General features: G+C 45.7%; 1 protein-coding gene across 4 annotated transcripts in view; it reads right to left on the minus strand.

Annotated features, from left to right (window-relative positions):
* Nlg-5 (neuroligin 5) overlaps positions 1–21,607 on the minus strand; it is a 214,539-nt gene that overhangs the window by 102,012 nt on the left and 90,920 nt on the right. Inside the window, exon 1 of one of the 4 annotated variants that reach the window (XM_077408330.1) lies at positions 19,005–19,314. The exons of the other annotated variants lie outside the window; for them this stretch is intronic. The gene's annotated coding sequence lies outside the window, so the exon portion shown is untranslated. Of the gene's footprint in view, positions 1–19,004; positions 19,315–21,607 lie in introns of those variants that run through there. 4 annotated transcript variants of the gene reach the window in all.

A 21,607-nucleotide genomic window follows, 5' to 3' on the forward strand; every position in this document is an offset into this window, starting at 1 on the left:
CATTTCGCAAACACGCCCGAGCGTAACGGGGCGCGCCAAAGGTCTTTCTTGTTCGCGATTTACGCGCCCCCCTCCCTCCCAAGCCGACCAATTTCGCGAGACACAATGCGGCGGGGGAGAACCTTGCGCGTGTCGTGGGACGACCCCCCTTCCCCCCACGGCAAAAAGAAGGTGACCGAAGACGCGCGCGAGTGTGCAAGTATACGTACTGCAGCTGAGAGGACAGGCGCGAAGGGCGAGAGGGCGGACGAAAGTGACCGGTGTGTACGTATACACCGGGAAAACTCGCGAGCGCTTCGTCGCCCATTCCACGGGACGACTCCCCTTTATGCGCGCCATTATTTCTATCCAATAGAGGCTGAGTAATGCCGCGCAAGGTTTTTCTTTTTCCCATCCCTGGCCCTGTGTCCCGCGAGCTTCCACCGACAAGCGGCGTTACTCTTTCATGCCTTTTTTCCTCCCTCTCCGTTCTTTTCTTTTTTTTTCTCCCACCGTCCTTCGCCGCCCGCGCCGTCGGCCGCCCCTTGCAGTTTGCAAGCCTGCCGTCGTCCGTCTGCCCCATCTTCCTCCACATCCTCCCGCGGTGTCCCTTTCCGGTACGCGAAGAAATTTTGATTATAACCTGGCAGCTACTTTCCCGCGGTAAAAGTCTGATGGTCTGGGGTACCTTAATTAATTTACGTTAAGAGACTTCGCGGAAAGGCAGGTGTACCGTACGATTAAATGGCTTAGAGCGCCGTTAATGGGTAGTAAGCCGGCGCACTACTGCCATGCCGGGCTGAACACATCGGATGATATACCGGGAGAAGTAATAACGTGGATGGAGAGCCGTTCATGTTTATTTCATGTGTGGCCAATCGCGCGTGCTTTAACGGATCTCTCGCGGAACCGATTCGCCCGATATCACCTGTAAATCGCGATTTCCCATCGTGACGCTCCGTTCGCCAATAACGTACTCGAAATATTCTCTCAACGTGGAAAAAAGAATGCGCGATTATTTATCCCGTTGCGGTGCAAAACAAGCCTTATTTTTTTCAATTAAAAACGTAATAAAAATTAAAAAATAAATTAAAGGGCTTAGAGACGCAACTGGGGTGGTGTTAATGTCGATATATTCACGTGTATTCAATAGATTTACAAACGTTTGAGTCTGCATTCAGACAATCCTCAGTGTAAGTTTGAACAAAACTGAATAAAAAATAAACGGCAATTAAGTTACAATGGTATGCAAAACGCATTATTCATTGTCCAATGTATACGTAATTTAATGTATACATTTTATTTATTTGTTCAAATCTACACTGAGGATGGTCTGAATACAGACTGAAATTCTATTAAACTCTATTTGTAACTCTATTAAATTTAATACACGTGAATATCGACGCCAACACCTAGCTGTGACTCTAAGCCCTTCAATTAATTTATTAATTTTTAATCTTTGAGCCTCTTTATATTTATAACGAAAATTCATTGATACTCGCGTATGCAATCAAATAGTCTCGCTATTTGCAAGAGGTCACGAACAGTTGCGGCGACCGGGGCTTTCGTGCTAAAGGAATGGCACACGTTTGGTGAGCTCGAACACGCGATTTATATCGGATATCGGACATCTTGTACGGTTTAGCTACTAAAAGAATAGCTCAAAGCACTCGGAAGTCCAGAACACTGGAAATCAATAATTGATAAGAGGAACGATTCTTCTTGTCTAGCGAGTGTGGACGGCAATTCCCGCTCCGCCGAGAGTGGATTTATACTGTTCCTTAAAGCTCGGCCCCTTGCGCGAGGCGAAAATCGAAAGCAGCAGTGGGTTCTGTTAAGACCCGTAATAATAGTATACCCTATACACATGTACGATTTAATATTCCAACGCATATATGGTGTCTGTGAAACGACGCTCGTGTCACGACGTTTCGGGAAATAATTGCAAATATATGAGCGGCGGGAATTGTAGGCGATTACGACGCCGAAATGATAAATGAAATTAAGACAATCGAGACTCCGTCGGGGGATTTCGAATCCGCGCGATTAACGAGCGGTGTCGGTGTGGCGATGTAAATTTTGGGAATTCATCCATCGCGGCCGTGTTCCATATAAAACGTCCGTAAACTGACAGGTAGCACACGGCCGCGCATGCTTTTATCGTAAACGGGTTACTCCGCGGACGCATTGATGAAACAACCAATTATTCTCCTCGATGCACCCCCGGAGACAATTGAGTTTATGCGGCCGATCATATTTTCGTTCCTGTCCGCGGCGACAGGACGTATAAGCTTTTTAACGGATTTGTCAATCGCATTCATGTAAAATCATCCGGCCGACGATAATCCCGGCCCATTGTGAGAGAGCTCATCAGCGGAATGCATCTCGTTCGCATTAGCCCCCGGCGTGGTGGCGCGGCTGCGGCCCCTTTCAACCGCCCGCTATAACCTGCATTGTTTTTACTTCTGCTTTTAATTAGCCGCTCGCGAGCATTCAAGTGCCTCAATGGTTTTAGCCAACTTTCACAGCCGCTGGAATCTGAATAAATCCCTTTTATACGCCGCATAATGCTGACGGATTAGCGCAGCGGTATAGTTCGCTGAATAATGCGAGTGGATAACGAGAACATTTCTTCATTAATATCAATCAAAAATCAACTCACGATAGTTGTGGAACGTACGGACGGCTGAAAAAAGTATAAATATACATTTTTTTTCTCACTCGTCGATAGACAATTAAACAACATCGTGTACGACAATCGTAAATTATTCTTTATTTAACAACGCATCCGTCGTAAGATTGAAACGCGGCTAAACAAAAATTCAAGCTAAACTGGTTGTGGCATTAAGAGAACACGATGAAAGTACATCTGTTATATGTATCACTTTAAATCTCACTTCGACGCCGGGCGATATAAGTTCGTATATTCGGAGTTTCCCCGCGGCACAATTGGAGCCGCCGCGCCGCTGGGGAAACTTCGAACTCGTAACAGTTTTACCTTTCGCGACTACGCGAATAAAGAGGAATGAGTAAAAGCTGCGACACGGAGGATCGAAGTCGAGTGCTCAGCTTGATTTATATAGCGGACCGGGACAACTATAGTACCCCTCCATCGCGCAATTGCATAAAAACGCGCCTCCAGATAATGCAAAGAATAATAGAGAAAAGGATATTTATCCCCCGGACTTGAGGCTAAATTTTTGATAATTCGTTGAAGGGAAATTCGTATTGTGCTGATATCGCGGTTAGGTTAGGTAAAGACACCGTAGTCGCGCGGGCGAGAAAAAATACCAGCCGAACTTGGGGGCAACTTTAATCGATCATATAATGAATGCTCGTCCGCCGGCGTCCTCGTATCCGGAGGCACGCCGCCGCCGCCGCCGCCGCCGCCGCCCGCATTCAGGAACTTCAGAGGCTCTTCAGTCGTTAACGGAGTTTCGCCTTAACGACTGGCCGCTTCGATAAATTTCAATCCGCCTCCTCAGCCACCCAACCCACTCCTTCCCCTCTCCCTTAGTCCTAGGTCTTTATCCAGCGGCGCGCGCGCGAGCGAGCGCGCTTTCCAAGACCCCTATACGACGACCCTGGTATGCGCTGTGCAAATATGACCCAAGTTGACCCCGGGACGAAGAACTCCGGCAGAAAGCACTCGCGCGGCCCCCTCCTAAGTACCCCCGGACGCAAGCACAGCCACCGAGAGTTTGTCTTTGGTATTAACGGGTTTTGGTATAGAGGCTCGGGAGCTGCAAGAGCGAGCGAGCGAGCGCGCGCAAGCGGAGCGCACCAGCTTTAGTACCATAAATTCCCGGGTACACGCGGACTCGCCGCCGCCGTTAATATCGCCCGCGGGAAAGCGGTTTATGGGAACCACCGTCTAAACCTGCCCACCCCTTTGTTGTATTTACTCCGTATTTACTCCTTTTTCCGGATCGGCTCGGAAGATATCGCGCGCGGGCGCGCGTGTTGCCGCCTAGGTAGGTGGATCCCGGGGAAATAGTATTAAATCTTGATAGCGACGGGGTGCACCCTTCGCCTTATTTTAACGTGCGTTATTTGGACGCTGTGACGGACGGACCGCGACAAGCACGGTGATCGATCAATCGTCGACGTGGGGTGAATTAGTATTTTCGATCTCGCGCGCACCTCCGTGCCCTACTCCTTGATATTGACGCGTTGGGAATACGCGGTAAGGCAGGAATGACGGGATATCGAGAGATATTACGAGATACTTTATCAAAAGGCGTTGGATGTTGAAGGGAATGCATCTAATTTCGTAAATCAAACGAATCTACCAGGTTGAACGCTACTCTAGTACTAGAAACTAATACATAAATATAATGTGTAATATATTTATAGAATATTGGCTGCTTTATATAGAACATTCCATAACATATATATTGCAATATAAAGTAAATATATTTGTACTACGATATTATAAACTCTATAATATAGAGAATCCACCGGCAATTTCCTTGTATTTCTTTCCAGCGTAATTTGTGGAAGCTTGCCATCAGTTATCCCGGTTATGTGTCACTAACGTTAGTTATATGTCAGCCAGTAGTTACGTCCGGCTTTGGTCAGACCGTTCCACCAGTGCGCAGCGCCTTTAAAACGCGAACGGCGCGGATTACCGTCGGGCAAGGTTGTAAATTGAAAGGAAAATCGCTTCTTGAGAGAGCTCACGAACGTCCGCGCGCGACTTCCACGACGCCCGGGGCGCGAAGAATAAATTCCGCGAAGAATGTTTCCCGTTAAGTTTCCGGCGGAGCAATATCGACGCTATTTATCGTTGTCCCCTCCCCCTCCCCTTCCTCCCGGAATAATTGCCGCTTACGTAAATTCGCGTACAACTGGAAATGCGAATTTACTGATTTTATATTTCTACGGCTTTAATTAACAGCCGCTACTTTCCTCGTTGCGTCGTGCAGAAAAGCCGCTCTGTGAGTCCCGGAAATAATAGCGCGCGCGCGCCGCTTGTAAATACATTTTAAACCGGAAATTGAAAGGAAAAGCGGCGCGCGCTATATGGGTGAGGTGTACCGGCTGCCGTGGCGCTGCGGAAAATTTCCTGACACTGTCGGAAGGACAGAGAGGAATAGCCCGCGCCCTTTGATAGTTAGACGAGAACGGTTATCAAAAAATGCCAGAAATATAGCGCGGTTGTGCTGGGATAAAATGCGATTATTTCTCTGTTTTACGTACGATAAATGAAATCAAATTCCGCACCGCAATCCAAATGTTGAAATCATCGCGCATAAAAGAGAACATCGCGGTCGCCGAAATGCGGACGCAGAAATATTTGTCAAAGCACCGAGGGGGGGGAGGAGGGGCGAGGGGAAATTGCAAAAATAGCGCAAATGCCGGGTAACGTAGGAAAAATTGCTACTTGGTAATGGTTCAAGAGCACTTGTTGAACTATCGGAAACCATCGTGACCTTTTCCACTCGAGGAAAACCAGAAAAGGGCTGACCACCCTTCACCGGTTGCAAGCAGCATTCGGGTAGCAAAACCCTTCAAAAATAGGTCGCACTTAAACGCGAAAATAACCCCTCCTCGATGGAATCGATGTACTCCCCGGCATCGCGAGTTTACGTCAGAGTGTTTATCCACCCGCCCTGCCGGGTGGCGAAAGAGAAAGAGAGAGACGAGAAGATTCAATTACCTCCTCGCAACAAATTGCAAAATGGTATAGCGTAAATTGAAGCAAGAGCAACGTGCCGGGCATTAAAGTTGGTCGCTCTCGATTTTGAAAAGCCTGCAAAAACCGTATTTCAGCCGACGAACGGTAAAAGAGTTATTTTTTTCCCCCAGCGATATTCAATTATGAAAATTTGATAACTATCGGCTGAAAAAAAAAATCGCAGAGCGATTGTAGCGGCTCATACAAAAGCCTTTCTATATATAAAATATAATAGAAAGTCTCTTTGTGCGACCAAAAATAATTTTCCTATCTTGTTTCTATGAAACTTGTTTTACACAATTCTGTTGTGTAATTGTTTGTGTCATCCCTCCTGCCTCCCGTAAAAACGTTAACTGTGCTGTGGATGACGGAATCCCATGCGGGACGTACATACATACAATGCCGACGCGCGAGAGGCATGGGAAGAGCGACGCTAAAAAATTATATTTTTCAATTAAATCGCAAGAACATTTCAAAATTTTTTCCTCTCTCGATAAATAAAGACTCGGGGTACTGAAAGGATTAATATTTTTCTACACAATAGCTCGGAGTATATCCCCTGCATAACGGAGCGGGAATTGCGTTCCCGAGCGCGCGGGCATGGTACACGTGCGCGCGATTCGTCGCCGTCGCCGCCGCCGCGCCGGGGCGACGACGGGTTGCGGAATAATAAAGATTTTGCGAATTTGATGTTTCAATTTGTCGGGGGCTCTCACAGCGGGGGGGGGAGGAAGGGGAGGTGCGCGCGATCTCATCTTCGTTGTTAACCGGAGCGATGTCGAGCACGCCGGGCATAAATTGCGGGGAGACGAAAGCCGGGGCGCTTAATATCGCCCAGCACGTGGAAGTCGTTTACGGAAGCGCGGAGCGAAGCGGAGAAGCGCGTTCTTCACATCAAGGTACCTACGCTCTTCTATATCCGTTGCCATAGGCTTCCCATATTCGCGCGCTGTTTAGCGGCGCTTAACAAGGCGTACTCCCCCGCACACCGACGACGAAGTGGGATGCGGTGCCTCTGATACGCAACGTTGAAAATCAAGGGACAGGTATAACGCGCGTCGAAAGCGGCAGCGGCAGCGGCGGCGATCCAACGAAGCGTAAAGAAACTTGCCGACGACTTTACGCGAACGCCCGTGTTATTAATCGTTAATTTTTGAAAACGGCAAACGTCGCTTTGTAAGAGCGGGTTTTCTGCCAGCTTTTTGTCGTGTATTAAATATGCGATGCTAAACGCCGGGATTAAAAAAAAAAAAAAGCATATAAATATAAAATAAATATACGCGAGAGATGCACGTTTTTAGTAGTACGGCGTTAACGTGTATTCTTGGCGTTGCGCGTTGGAAAACTTCGTTACCTCGTCATTTAATCGTATCGCTTATTGAACCGCGAAGCGAATGCTTATTTATAACAACCGGAGGCGCTACATGCCGCAACGTCGATCGATGTTGCCGCACGTCATAATATGGTGAAGGACGATTAAATCGTCGAAATTGATCGTCTAGCGGCCGTAGCGCGGTTAAAGATTAAACGTGGTTGCAGATCGGACGCTTTTAACGTAAATCCCCCCAAATAGCGGGGGTAAAAAATAATTCACGTCGAAACGCCGCGGGGTTTCTCCCGCAATGCTATTCGCGCGCGCTCGCGCTCACGCTGGTTTATACAGCGCGATGTCATATGCGTACGAGCATGCATTTGCCCGGAAGTTTCAGCTTAATTTCATCTGCAGGGTAGCAATTGAAAGCCTCGCCGAATCGGCCCGGCAGCCATTTCCGCGTTTCATTTGGCCTCGTTTACAAGTGAAAGTATCCGCGGTGCTATCCGGACCGGGGTGGAAATTCGCCACTCCGATCGACAGAGATAAAAAGAAAACGAGAAACTCTTTCTCGCGACAGCGCCCGCTTATTCCCGAGGCAGAAAAAAAAAGAAAAACTTCTAATCATTTTCTCTGTAAATTACCGAAAACGCAACTTCTCCCCCGGTTATTTCTCGCGACTCGCGCACTCGGGGCGCCATCGTTTCGTTACGTCGCCGCCGCAATTTCGGTAGAATTGACTTTCCGCGCGGCGGGCAGGTCAATCTCCTTCATAATCATTGCGGAGGCAATACGTAATACGATTGTTAAAACTTGGAGAATTCCCTGGGAAGTTACGCCAAACTTTGGTCGCGCCGCGGCCGCATTAAAAAAAGTGCTGTACAAAAATAAACTTGATAATGAATGCAATTCTCTGTTTGTGAGGAAATGTACTTTGAAAGTAATAACACTATTATATGGTTGGCGCAATCAGAGTGAAATTTTCAGCGATCTTTCTTTTTTTTCCCTCTTTTTCCCTTCCTCGCTCTCCCCATCATTTGTTTTTTTACCCAGGCTTTCGTCGGCCTGGTTTTTCGTCACGATTACGCCCGCCGGGTATAGGTTATATAACGCGACGGCGAACATGTCGCTTGTTAAGAGAAAAAAATTTTTTTTTGCCCATCGATTCACACACGTGCACGTCGCGGGTAAAAAAATAGGTCGCGATTATTGTACGCGCGACTTATCGAAATGGCATGTAATGTCCGGGCTCTCGTGCGGAGATAATACGGCTATTAAATTCCGTTTTACGCCGAAAATGCGTACACGACGGCGTAATAGAGCCCGCACCATGTCGAGATTGCTCCTATATGATCTAGTCGTTGTTGTACCATGATATAACGATGCCATCAACTAGGTAGGCGCACACGCTGCCCCGCTTAATCTCGGCTGCGCGAAAGCAGTTTATACTATTAGAGACGCGATATACGTGCTTGTTTAATCATGGCGTTTCCCCGATCCCCCCCTTTCCCCGCTCCGGTTTCCGTTTTCATTCGACGGGTAATCAGCCGAAAAGGAATATGCCGACGCAAAGATCGCCGAATACGCGCGGATTACCGCGGACGATTAAAATTAAAACCGGCTCGCTCGCGCGCAATCGGGAGTATTACCGGTGAAGTTGACCGCTTTGGGTTTTCTGCACGGTTTACGCATAAATATTACTCGCGTATGCCGGGGCGTACGGAATACGTAATGCGAAATCATGTATCGTCTAATGCATGTATGTACGTCCACGCGGCTAAACATATACTCCATTACGCGATGCGGGATTACAAAGTTTTAACCAGGGGAAACTATATAGTTCAAAGCTCCGGGGCCGAAACGCAGGCTTCAATTTTCTAGCACGTTAAAGAGAATTATAGCCATGATTCTCTCCGATAGCAATCGCGATATTTTGTAAAATCTTTTTTAATTATTAAAGTGCAGATGTGTGCTCCACCGGGGTTTACCTTGCAATTTTTTATATTACGTAATATTTTGTATATGTCTGCCTTTTAAAATTGAAAAAACAAAATACACGTGTGCAACGTACGCGATGCTTTCTAGCGCACATGTAACGTTATTGTAAATTAGAGTATAATATCTGCACTTTTTACCATTTCCGAAAATCATGCGCGCTGCAATATGCAATATTTGGCGTGCACTTTCATATTTCCGCTGAATGTTGGCGCAACGAGATTATTGCGCGGTCAAAAATTCTTGGGGCAACTGCGCGAGATAACAAGTTTAACGAGTAAAACACTTGAAAGCGGAGGACAACACGGCGCGACTTTTATTCTCTACTACAGTTCTATTCTTATGGAGAAAAGCGCATTTGCGAGAGAGGGAGAGAGAGAGAGAGAGAGAGAGAGAGAGAGAGAGAGAGAGAGAGAGAGAGAGAGAGAGAGAGAGAGAGCTGCTGGAATATTGTGTGCACGGTGCGCCGTATTGTGCTGCAATGTGTTATCTTAGCGAACACGTGATAAGGACACACTATTGCTAAATTTACTTTCCAGAAATATTTTCACTGTCCAAATATTGTTGATCTAACATTTAGTGACATTCTACACGTAATAATTTTAATTAACTCGTCACTTGATTCTGCATACTTTTTCGACGAGAATGTAAAGTACAATATGTTACAATAAAAGATTGTTCGATATATGTTTCCAATCGAAAGATTCTAAATCTTAATTCCATTCCGCTGAATGATCAAGTCAGTAAATCTATGCGCGCCAAATGAAACCCGAAATAATTTCGCGACCGCGCAATCGCGTCTAATCGAATTATTGCAACGTCGCTCGGCGAAAAGAACAATGGCTCGAAATATTTTACGAAGCGACGTGATCCGACTGTTACGATTCCATCTATCGTACGTGTAACGCTATTGCGCCGCCGGCTATGTAATATAGGGATATGTAATTTGTCAAGGTTGTTTCTACGACCTTGTTCCTCCACTGTCGCGCCACTGACGTAATGACGCCATCAAACCCCGCGCGGACGTAAATTCATCGGGCGAAGTTCGCGCTTAATTCCGCGCTATGGGGTAGCAATTCGTCGGGAGAAGGGCGGGTACTACTGTACCGGCACCCCGCAGATTTCCATTTCTACCCCATCGCGCCCTCGCGCTCGAAATCCGTTCTACATTCACCCGCGACGAATTCCCGGAGAATCGAGGGACGTATACGAACGAAGATACTTATACGTCGAAACGAGTTTCGAACTACCACAATCGTACTTCATTTTCCGCGATAAATACGCGACCGGTTAAATTACCGGAGGGGGGGGGGTGGGGACGAGATCGGTAGAACGTTCACACACTGGCACTCTCGACGGTAAATCATTAAAATCAATGTTACACACATCAGTTGCAAAGCATATACTCCCGCGCGTCGCAAATCATTCTAATTACGCGCACATCGTGTAACGTTACACGTGAACGCTTTGGCCGATAACGCGTGTCCAGAACGTGATTGCGCATCATTAACGGTAGAGCCGGTCGCGGCACAGCGACGCGTAACTTTGTCGCCGTGTGGGCGGCGGCGGCGGCAGTGCCGCTGATGATGTAAAGGCGCCATCAAGTATGCGAGCGTAAATTCGCCGCCGTGAAGTTTTCGGTCGATATCGCCCGCGGGCGTCGGGACTTACGTCGTCTGTTCATTTTTGATTCATCACCGGTCGTAACGTAGCGGGGGAACAAAGTTCTGCTCCGGAGCTCGATCGCTCGCTCGCTCCTCCGGGTTGGGAAACGATGTAATCGGGATCGAAAATCCCGGCGTAACGACCGCGGGGAGAATTCCGGGGGATGTGGGATGGGAATCGTGCCCCTATACGCCTCTCACCGAAGGTCGTAATTTCCAAATCATTTGCAGCCGATGCCGATGTTCAGACCCCGTCTGCTCTCTTTCTCCCTCCGCCGCCGCGCCGTCGCCGTCAACGATAGGATAGCTGTTCAGCCGCGAAATCCGCCAAAGCGCGTTCGCGGACTAGACAGGTCCGTTGCGATCCATATATCCGGCGCTGCGATGTAATCGGGGGAGGCAGTTCGCCGATGTTTCCGACATCCGTGCTCGGCGGCCGATACGATGTAATAATGAGATCCATCGAGCACGCGCGCCGACATAAATTCGGCCAAAGTTCCCGCTTGATATCACCCGCGGGCGAGGCGATCGACGAGAACGGTCCGTCTCGGTTCTCGAAACCGACACGAAGTTCCGTGTCTGATGCCTCCCCCCGGTCTCCGGTCCGTCCATTCTCTCCTACTCTCTTCCCCCTTTCTCCGTTCCGTCTCATCTCGTTCCACCAGAATTCATGCCCGGAGCGGTGACGTGTCCGCAACTAACCGCGCCAACGGAGAACAGGACGGGCTTGGGTTGCACGGACGGAGCGCGGAGGGTTGAACCGTGGAGGTGAGCGGTACGACGAAACCGGAAATCTCAAATATACCGGCTTTGGTCACCTAGCCGGAACGGAAGGAGCTCCGGGGCTTTGTTAGGAAAGTCTGGGAGAGCGAAGCAGCGGACAAACGTATACCCGTATATATACTCGGGCCATACGCAACGGATATATATTGAGATACCTGCAGCTTTGCGGTCTCGCGAGGCCTCCGTCGTTTGTTCGCCGACCGATATCCGATGGCACGCTACTGCTGCTGCTGCTGCTGCTGCTGCTACAACCGTGGGTAACGGCTTTGTCGCTGATTCGGTGAGACAGTACCGGGGATAAGGGACGAGTCGGTCTGTCGTAGCAGGTCCAGGGGATTTTGATCACGACGACTGAGATTGTTTCCCGCGAATGGGAAGACCGGATGTCATACGGAAGATGCCGACGAGAAGATAGTTGGGTGGAGAAAATAAAAGTAGCGTGAAAAGATATAGCTTTCTTTCTTTTTCACCTCGGATGATCCGATAAGTGAAAAATGTATAGAAGAAAACACGAATTAATTTTCAAGACCCCGAGATAAACGAGAGAGGGATGACTATATTAGATAAGTCGCAGAAATTTATTTGTATAAATGTTTGAAGATCAGTAAGATCATCGGAGCAAGATATTGCGTCACTCAGGCTTTGTCTGCGCCCGATAGCTCCGATATCGGATTTGTGTCACGTTAAAACTCCGTCGAAAATTCACAGCACGTATACTCGTCAATTAATAGTTACTTGACGGCGCGACACAGAACTGCACTTTCTAGACGTTTATATTGAAGCCGTAACTTCAACAGATTCCCGAAGAGAGTATCAAAGCTTTAATCAAGTAAAGACCTCGGTCGCTCGTAATGTTATTCATATATGCGATAAATTTAATACTGTTGCCTGAATTACTCGAATATAAAAATCGAATAATCTCTGTTTACAATTATACAAGCAGAAAAAAAACACCTTCCTGAGCGAATTAAATATTAACGAGATTATAAAATCGCGAGAAAAAAATTTAATGTAAAATAAATAAATACACAAACAGGGAAGTTAATCAATTTGTCATCTTGCTTCCTGCCGTGCATTAGGGAAAGAAAACGGTTTTCCAAGATAGAAATAAGCTAAATATTGCACTTTTAATGACGAGAGAGAGAAAAAGAGAGAGAGAAAGAGAGAGAGAGAGATGCAAAAAAAGAATAAATTCACCAGTTCTACTCTTAAATTCACGTAAAAGCGCTATATAGCCACGCACCGGACACCGGGGAGCGCTCCTTCCTCCAAGAAAGATGAAAAAGTTTCAACCATCCTGCGTCGCGCGTATTCGCCGCACAGACATACACAGTGTTTAGTTGAGGCAACTTTAAGTCCAGGCACTTCAAAGAGACAACGTCAGCTAGAAATTTCCGCGTAAATTTCTCAGATAGACGCGCTATACCGCGCGCGAGTGTGTACAGCGACTGCGTCGCGTACATCCGCGTGTATGCGAGTTGCGTGATAGATACAGGATACAAGGATACAATATATAGGATACCCGTCGACTCGCCTGGAGAATTACGATATTGTAAGCAAGTATCGTGCATAAGATCTACGTGGTTTCGTGTTGGAGGACGAGCGAGAGAGATAGAGCAAGGGAAAGAGAAGAGAGGTACATGACCGGAAGTTTCTTGATTACACGCGAAACTTGCAGCAATTATTTATATATTTTATACTAAAAGCGAGTGCGATGGAAACTCTCTCTTTACCAACGCAAATCTGTCAACAAAAACTTCGCGAGATGAATGACTGTTTCTCCGATTCAAAAATATCCGCCAATTTTTTCAAACTACATAAAAGCTACGTAAGATAATAAAGAGCATTTCTCTCTTTTGGGACATTCGTTTTCTTTCCTTCTTCCTTGAATGATAATGAGAGTCCTGATGAGAGTCCCCGAAACGTCCTAATCCTCAAATCTCCCAAAAATTATCATTAGCCCCCCGGAATGTGCGGCCGTTATACTCGCGACAGCCGTCTTTATTGCCGCGGTGAAGGATGTGGACTTAGCTTAACGGAGTGTTGCCTTCCGTCCGCGGAATCCACCGTTTTCCTCTACCGCGTTTTCTTCCTCCTCCTCCCACGCGCGCCTCCCCTTTTTGTCCCCTTCCCCTCTCCTCTTCCTTTCGGCCTCCTTCCGCGCCGTCTTTCTTCACGGCTGTGCCAACAAAGAAAGCGGGGTAATCTGCAAACGACTCGGCTTATATATCTAACGAGGCGGCGCATTAGTCGTGGCCGGTGATCTGTATGCGAGGATATTGCGAGCGATGCCGGCTTTATTTACGGCGCCGCACGTCCCCCCGGGGGGTGTGAAAGCGCGCCCCATGATGTCCGCCGCGCGGAGTGCCGTCGCCACTTAAGCGCCCCGGCGGCGGCGCGGGCGGTGCGGGCGGTGCGCAGCCCCGCGGACGTATTTCTTCTCGAGCAGCTCGTAATTTCGCGCGCCGCTGCGACGAGAGCTCGTCGGTATCCACTGAGACCTCCGAGGGGTATCGCGATATTATTCCATGTTTGTTTTATGGATGCCGAGGGACCGAGTGCGCCTCGCCGCGCCGAGATATCCTGGGAAAATGATCCAGTCGGCCACCGATAACCAAAACGTTAGAATATTGACGCCGTTTTATCAACAGACTTTTTGGAATAATTTGCATTAATCTCTCTGGAAATCTATATAATTTCTAAGTCACAAGCAAACATGTATAATTTTTATGGTAAAACTCCTGTTTATATAGGAGAGATACCTCCATGATCTTGTCCTTTACCCTAACAGCAAATGTATATTCTGAAAATGTTCAGAGGATATCGTACAGTATAAGATATTACAAGGATGTTCTCAGTATATTAAGTACATCCTTAGTATATATTCTATAGATATACAGGATATATTAATGCTGTTAGGGTATATATGTTTTATTATAGAGATCACCCTCTTGAGTAACTTTCAAAAGGTTTTAGCTGTCGCTCGTTGTTATTAAACAGTTATTAACAAAGTAAATTTAATGAATAGAACATAATTTTCTGACATATACATTTAAAAAGGTATTTACATACATACGGAAACCGTATCCTGATAAAAAAAATCCTTGCTACAAAAAATTTGTACGTATACTTTTGAGCGAGGTAGGGGGCTACGTCATTGTGATTAATGTTGTTTATTAAAAAATGTGCGTGCATAAATTTACATCTTAACAAGCAACATTAATATCACATTGATACAAGTTGGGTTAGGCTATATCTTTACTCTTTAGACGTCGCCTTCCACCTCGCCCAAAAATATACTTATAAAGTTTTTATAATGAGGTTTATTATTGTACGGTTTATGTGGAAAGTTGGAACCCCATGTGGAATCATTTTATGTTAAGAAATAACTTTCTTATAAAAGTCGCTAAAAAAAGATAGTTTTTTTAGGGTGCAGGGAAGAGACAGATCTCTCTTTTTCCTCGCTTATATATTATATATATAACTATTTTTTTTAGCGACTTTTTTATAAGAAAGTTATTTATATGTATATGTATATGTGTGTATATATATATATATATATATATATATATATATATACTATTTTCACGTACATTTTTCAGTCATTTATGTCTTTCAGTACTGAGAATAACTGTTATATTTTTCAAACTTCTCTATCGTTAACAACTTTTTAATAAATAAATAACGAGCGACGGCCAAAACCTTTTGAAAGTTACTCAGCAGGATGATCTTTATAATACATATGTAAAGGATAAGGCCACTAAGTGCCTTCCCTAAACAGGAGTTTTACCATTTTTATTATTCACTTGTCACATTAGTTTTTTTCCCTGAAGGCATCCAAAGAACTCGTGCGACAAGAAAATGTTCCTTACATCGTAAAATTATCATGTAATATCCAATATTCCAACGGAAATAGCAGTTCTCGTATCGATGATTAAAATATAACGCGCAGTATATAAGGTAAAGGTACCAATACCCGGACACTTAAGGATAGGAAATGTACCAATACCTGGACACGTATCTGTGTCTGGATACCTTTAAAAAAATATAAATTTATGAAAATAAACGTTTGTGGATATTATAACTGAAGTTTCAAACTACAAGAAAAAAATACTTTTATCTTTGATTTTAATTCGCGTTATACTTATAAATAACAAAGGTGTCCGGATATAGGTACATGTCCGGGTATTGGTACCTTTACCTTAGAGATGCCTCCGAAATTTTGACACAACACCATTAGTCACCTCGCGCGTCTTGTTTCAGCCTGTGTTATTGGGGAACCGTTATCGCTCGTGCAAAACCGCCCATCTATTCCGCCGAAATTCAACCCCCTCCCCCCTGTCCAATGGTTGTAGATGACGCACAGCTATATCACATAAAAAGGTACAGAAGCGGAAGCGCTTTTCCCGCGCGTTCGCGATTTTTCCATTTTGTATGGTCCGCCGATCGGCACGTTGATGACGTTCGCGCACACCTCTCCTCTCCGTTCCCACCTTGCTGGTCGCGTTTCCATGAATATTGGAAAATCCAATTCGGTATTACTCAATCCGAAATCGATCCTGGATCCTCTCCCGGTCACCATTCTAATCGCGTGGTTTGCGTTGGGCGAATTGAAACGTTAAACGCGGCGTGTTATCGGATAAGTATTAACGGTGTGATCTGTGAAATTTGGAACGCAAACTATCATTCGTTTTTATTTCGTCGCGACGTGTTAAATAAATTCTCAACATGACGGTGCACATTGTACAGCTGGTAAAATACATACAGCGCGCCTTTCTTTAAATTCACCCCCCGACTAGGCATTCAATTTACCGAATGCGCATATTATATCAGAGCGCCAACGTCGCCAATGTCTAATTCCGCGCGAGGACTTCTCGACCGTGTGTGCCAGATCATTCTCGGTATCGGTGCATTGTATTGGACCTCACGCTCGAGGAGGTCCGAATACCTTCTACGGATTCGCCCGTCGTATCGCCAAGTCCCGATGAATCCCGAGCCCGTTGCGGCACAATACCGTGCGGCGGTATATTTCCAGACACACTCCCCATTGGGATTCGCGACTACTTAGGGGGACACGCGCATTCGCTCGCGTTTCTCGCGAATTCCTTGTTCCTCGAGATATCCGATTCGCCGCGGCGAGCTGCTCGAGTCGCGCAATATAATTCGGGCCGGCACGATTAACTGGAATTCGTGCGACGAACCAACGATCCAGCGAGGAGGACGATAAGCCGTGGTTGGGGGGCTTCGGACGGGTTTCGCCACGCCGAGGAAGCCATCAGTAGTTGCGGAACGAACTGGAACGGCCAGGCGCGCGCGTAACTTTTTCCGCCGTTTCAGATTTTATCGCGTAAACGGGGGACACGCTCAGAAGCTCCCGAGGCTCCGGGGCAACTCCTCTGTTGCTGTTACCGTCGGAATTTATCCGACGGTGAACTAAATCGCGAGCGCGTTAGGTGCCGCCTAATAGTTCGTAGGTACTCTCCGGCACGTACAACCTCGCAGGGATCTCCGTCTCCGTCTCTCTCTCGCTCTCTCCGTCTCCCTTATTTCCCCGTCTCTTTTTGCTCCGCTCTCTCGCCAAACCGTTTAAAGTAATTGCACTACGTTATGCAACGGCGAACCCCGACTGACACCGCGCCGTGTCGGATACGCCCCTGGGAAAAATTGGATTGTATCGCGGAAATATTTAATCGTCAGAGAGAAACTGTGGTCGAGTCGTCTTTTAAATATATCACGGTCCGCGGCTCACATCAAACAGCGCAATGTGCTTTCTCTTCAAACACTCCGCGCTTAATCCGTTGCGCTACCGCCGAATTTCAATTCAGGGTTTTTACCTCAACATTTTTAACGCCGTTTTCGTCGATTGAAACGACGTGGTACATCAGAGTTGCAAAATTTAAACCTTCCAAATGGATATTCAACGTTTAAAATCGTCCAGATTTTTTAAAAATTTCTCCGGTATCGGGGCACCTAAGGGCGGGAAAAGGAAGCCGGGGCTAAAATACAAGTTATGAACAGTTGAACGGGGAGCGAGAGCGTAAATTATTTCCTAGAATTAATTTGAAATCCGACCGGTATATCGAGAGTCGAGTGTGTTATCTCGCCGCGCTGCCGCTGCGATGAGGGGAAAACGGATACGTTTCCCGCGGAATCCCGCAAAAGCGTTTTATCGGCTACATTATTCTGCACTTGTACGAAGCTGTTGGCCGGCCACGATCTCACTTAACCGTATAGAAATCTATGCGCCCGCCCTACGCGCGCTATGTGTAACGTTTACGATGTATATTCGGGTGGCGCGTATGCCGAAGTCGTTATCGCGAAACCATACGAGAACGCGGTGGCAGCCGGGGGATTTCTGCTTAACAGCGTCGCACGTTGATACGCAGTCTGGCAGTCGTTTCCCCGGTCCAAGTCTTCAATTCCCCCATAGAGCCCGTAAGTACGCCCCGAAATAGAAACGCTATACGCTTTGCTTATAGAGTTAGGAAGAGTTGCTCTGGGCGTCACGTCGGCGCCAGATATTTACGATGGAAAGAACCTTCTCCGTGCGGGGCCACGCTCAATAGAGAGCTGTAAGGAGGTTACGACAGTAGTAAACTCCGATCAATTTCGTTTCGTTGTTTCCCGTGTAATGTTACAAAGAGCGCGGAAGTTACCAACTTCGATCCCTCCGGGGTATCGGCCAGGATCGGCCGCTAAATCGAATAGAACATTTAAGGCGGGTTTTGTGTACGAGTTTAATGCCTAAGCGATCGGTAAATGAGCCCCTTGTCAAGTAACGTTCACCGCCATGGTGATCATTCGTGACCGGCGCTATTTATAGATCAATTGTTGGGAAAAAAAGGACACTATTTTAATGAAAAAATGCCGGCAGTCTAAAAGTTAATGTAATATTAAAAATATCGACATCGACTACATATCTAGTTTCGTTTTCACAAACAGTGCATATTTCTTGCATATTAAAATCGCTCGGGGAGCGATTTTTAATCGCATTGTCGTTATAGGCTACAACGTTATCCGGATTTAATGGCACTTCTGTTCTTCGGCGTGTCGCGAATTTCAAGCTCACCGAAGTACCTGTCAAATTTGTCGTAACCATAAATCCCACCCAGGGAAAACGCGCTCGTCGTTCCGGCGCGTACTCTGCAAATACCGGGCGAAGGAACCGGGAATTTCCGGGAGGATTGACGGTTGAATCTAAAGTTTCTTTACGTAGAAGCCGCGCAAAAGCGCTATTTTAAGACACGTACGTGCGCCGCAGAAAGCGCGCCGCCACTTTCAGACTATCTCGCGAAGACCGTCGTCGCGTCGTCGCCCATCGGTCGTCGCCGTCTCTCAAGCCGTCGACGTTCGCGCCGTCGTCGCCGTGGAAATGAATGAAAGCGTCAAACGCTCTCTTTTCGTGAAACATTCCCCTTTCGCTCGGGGGAACCTTTTTTCGTCGCGAGGTAGCTCGTAAACCAGTTCGCGAATTCCGCGTATACTTTAAGTACTTACCCGTCAAAAGCTCGTTTTGATTCAATTCGATTCGACCTCGTGACGCAACCACCCTCCAGGAAGGGCCATGGAAAAAAAGGACAGGGACACGTACCTGATGTCCGCGCGCTGTCGATCCGTCGGACACCGCTGCTGGCAACGCGATGATTCATTCGTGTTTACTCGCGCGCGCTCGAAACTTCGCGCGACATACGACGCCATGTAAAAAGACAAGTGTGCGCAGATGCGAGATGCACACGACGTCGGTTCGACGTGATGCATCGCGGTTTTACGCGTGACGATAAACGGCCCCGTCCTCGCGCCCGCTGGCTTCGTGTCGCGAGTAGAGATTATTTGTGAAACCTGCGTAAACTGCGCGGCGGCTTTATCAGCGCTATTATCAGCTTGCGACCGAGGCTTTATCACGCCGGCGCTCTCTCTTTTTCTGAAGTATCGGCTGCAACGCGAGTTTAACGCGAGAAACTTAAAACTGCAATGCGTTTGCGTCGCATTAGGAAACTCCGTTATCGATTTGTTATAATATGTAACGTTATAAATAACGTCGCGCGGATATGCTTTTTATCGATAGATACGTCGTATTTTTTTAATTAGAGGATATACCGGCCGCTTTTACCGACGCTTTAACATTTAACAATTTTAATGCGAACGACATGTTATATATATTTTGCCGGAGCTTTTAAACGGATTACATCGTGCTTGCTTTCGCGATCGTATTACCGTCTGCAAAAGTTTTTACGAATTTACGGGTCGATGAGTGCGATGTTAATGACATTCCCATTAGCAGTTTCCAGCCCTGAACGGCTCAAGTTAATACAACGACTTAAGTTTGTTCGATAATTACGTTCGTACGTGACAACATATCGAGTTAGCTAAAGGAGCTTCCCCAAGATCAAGCGCCTGATATCGGAAAACTTCTTAAAAGACTGGATAACTAAAGGATCTCTCCCCTCCGTTGTAAATTTCATTTTCCGCACAACATCCGCGCGATCGTTCGCGACTGCGGAGTTTCGAAAATTGACGTATATGCCGTATATATACGAGATAGTTTGTTTTCTTTCGAAAGGAGTAAATTTCGGTAGAGTGGAAACTCGCGTGCAACGGCGAGAGAAACAAACAATTTTGACAGTCGCGTCATCAAGTTATTGAAATAAATATATGATGGGTAAGCTATAAAAAATTAGATTAAAATTCGTATACATTATAAAAATAAATATAGTTCTCGTAATTATTAGCGTGTTTCTATTGTTAGATAAATTAATTGGAAAATACCATGTATATGTGCGCGTATGTATGTATCTCAATGTAAAATATTTGTCGAAAATATTTGTTTTTTATTTAAGCGTATAATTTATAGATGCATATGTGTTGTAAATTTTAAAAAAACTTTATCACTTTCATGCATCAGTTTTAATATTTAATCCTGGAAAGAAGCTAAACGTACACCTCAAATTATATCAGGAAAATATTTGGGAAAGAAGAAAGAAGGAAAAGAGAAGAGAGTAATCTATAACGTTCTATTATTAACAATTTTTCCTTAATATTTTCTATATTAATTTATATTAATTTGTGTTTTTTTGTTTTATGTTAATATTTAATACATAAAATTTTTTTTTGATCTTCATCCCGTGTGTATATCAAAATGCGTCAACGAATGATATAGATTATAGCGAATAAATTCGACCCGAGGCGTATACATATCACTCATCTAGGATTAAATATTACAACTAATTTATTTCAGTTTATCCAGCTTTGACGTAATAGATCTGTGTGATGTTCTATTTATTTATGATATTTTATTTTTATAAAAAATCTTAGCTTGATATATATATACATATATACATCTCTATACATTTCGCACATTTTTGATAGCAGTTCCATATGGATACATTATTTCACATTAAAATAAAGCATGATGCATCACTTATATACCGAGACGACGCGCAACAGCGGAGTTGTAAACTACGTGGTAACTACATCGATTTGTAAAATATAGATACAAGTAAAAATTATAGCGCGGATGAAATAACTAAAATTAAGAAAAAAAAAGAGAATTGTTGCCCGCGCGTGAAATAATATTATAAACGATTTATTCTGTGCAACGAATGCGATAGTAAATAATAAAATACCCAGGTTGCTCCACTACCGCGCCAGGTCTCCTCCTCCTCCTCCTCCTCTCAGATTTCCACCCGGGTTCGTTGCACTCACACAACATACGCGAAAAAACACGGTTAATTACAATCGCGACCCGGCTGATCATTCGAATCCGACGATATTTCACGCACAAAATTTTCCCGATGATAACGCGTACTTATACACGCGATCTTTCGAAATATACGAAACATCATTGAAGAATTATTATATGTAGATACACATCATTTGAATTCACGTTCGACGATTCGCGCGTATTTCACATCGCGTTCTCACTCCGAAGATGAATCGGCGAATTTCATTTAATCTCAATGGAAGCTACAAAGCGCGAGATACGAGAGATGCGATCGAGCATCGTTAAAGGAATAATTATTCCTCGCGCATATTGTAACGGGAACGCTAACGTGTAATTCTCACCTTTCATGTATAGCGTTTCGATTCTTAATTGCTTTAAGTCGCGCGTGATATTCCTTTCGGCAAGTTGTACTCGAATCGACGCGCGTTGCGCCGTTATTGATTTCTCAAAAATCATCCATTGCGGAAGGTATT

This window comes from Temnothorax americanus, unplaced genomic scaffold, assembly GCF_048541705.1.
Source record: "Temnothorax americanus isolate GAGA-0224 unplaced genomic scaffold, ASM4854170v1 Scaffold10, whole genome shotgun sequence".
Lineage (NCBI taxonomy): Eukaryota > Metazoa > Arthropoda > Insecta > Hymenoptera > Formicidae > Temnothorax > Temnothorax americanus.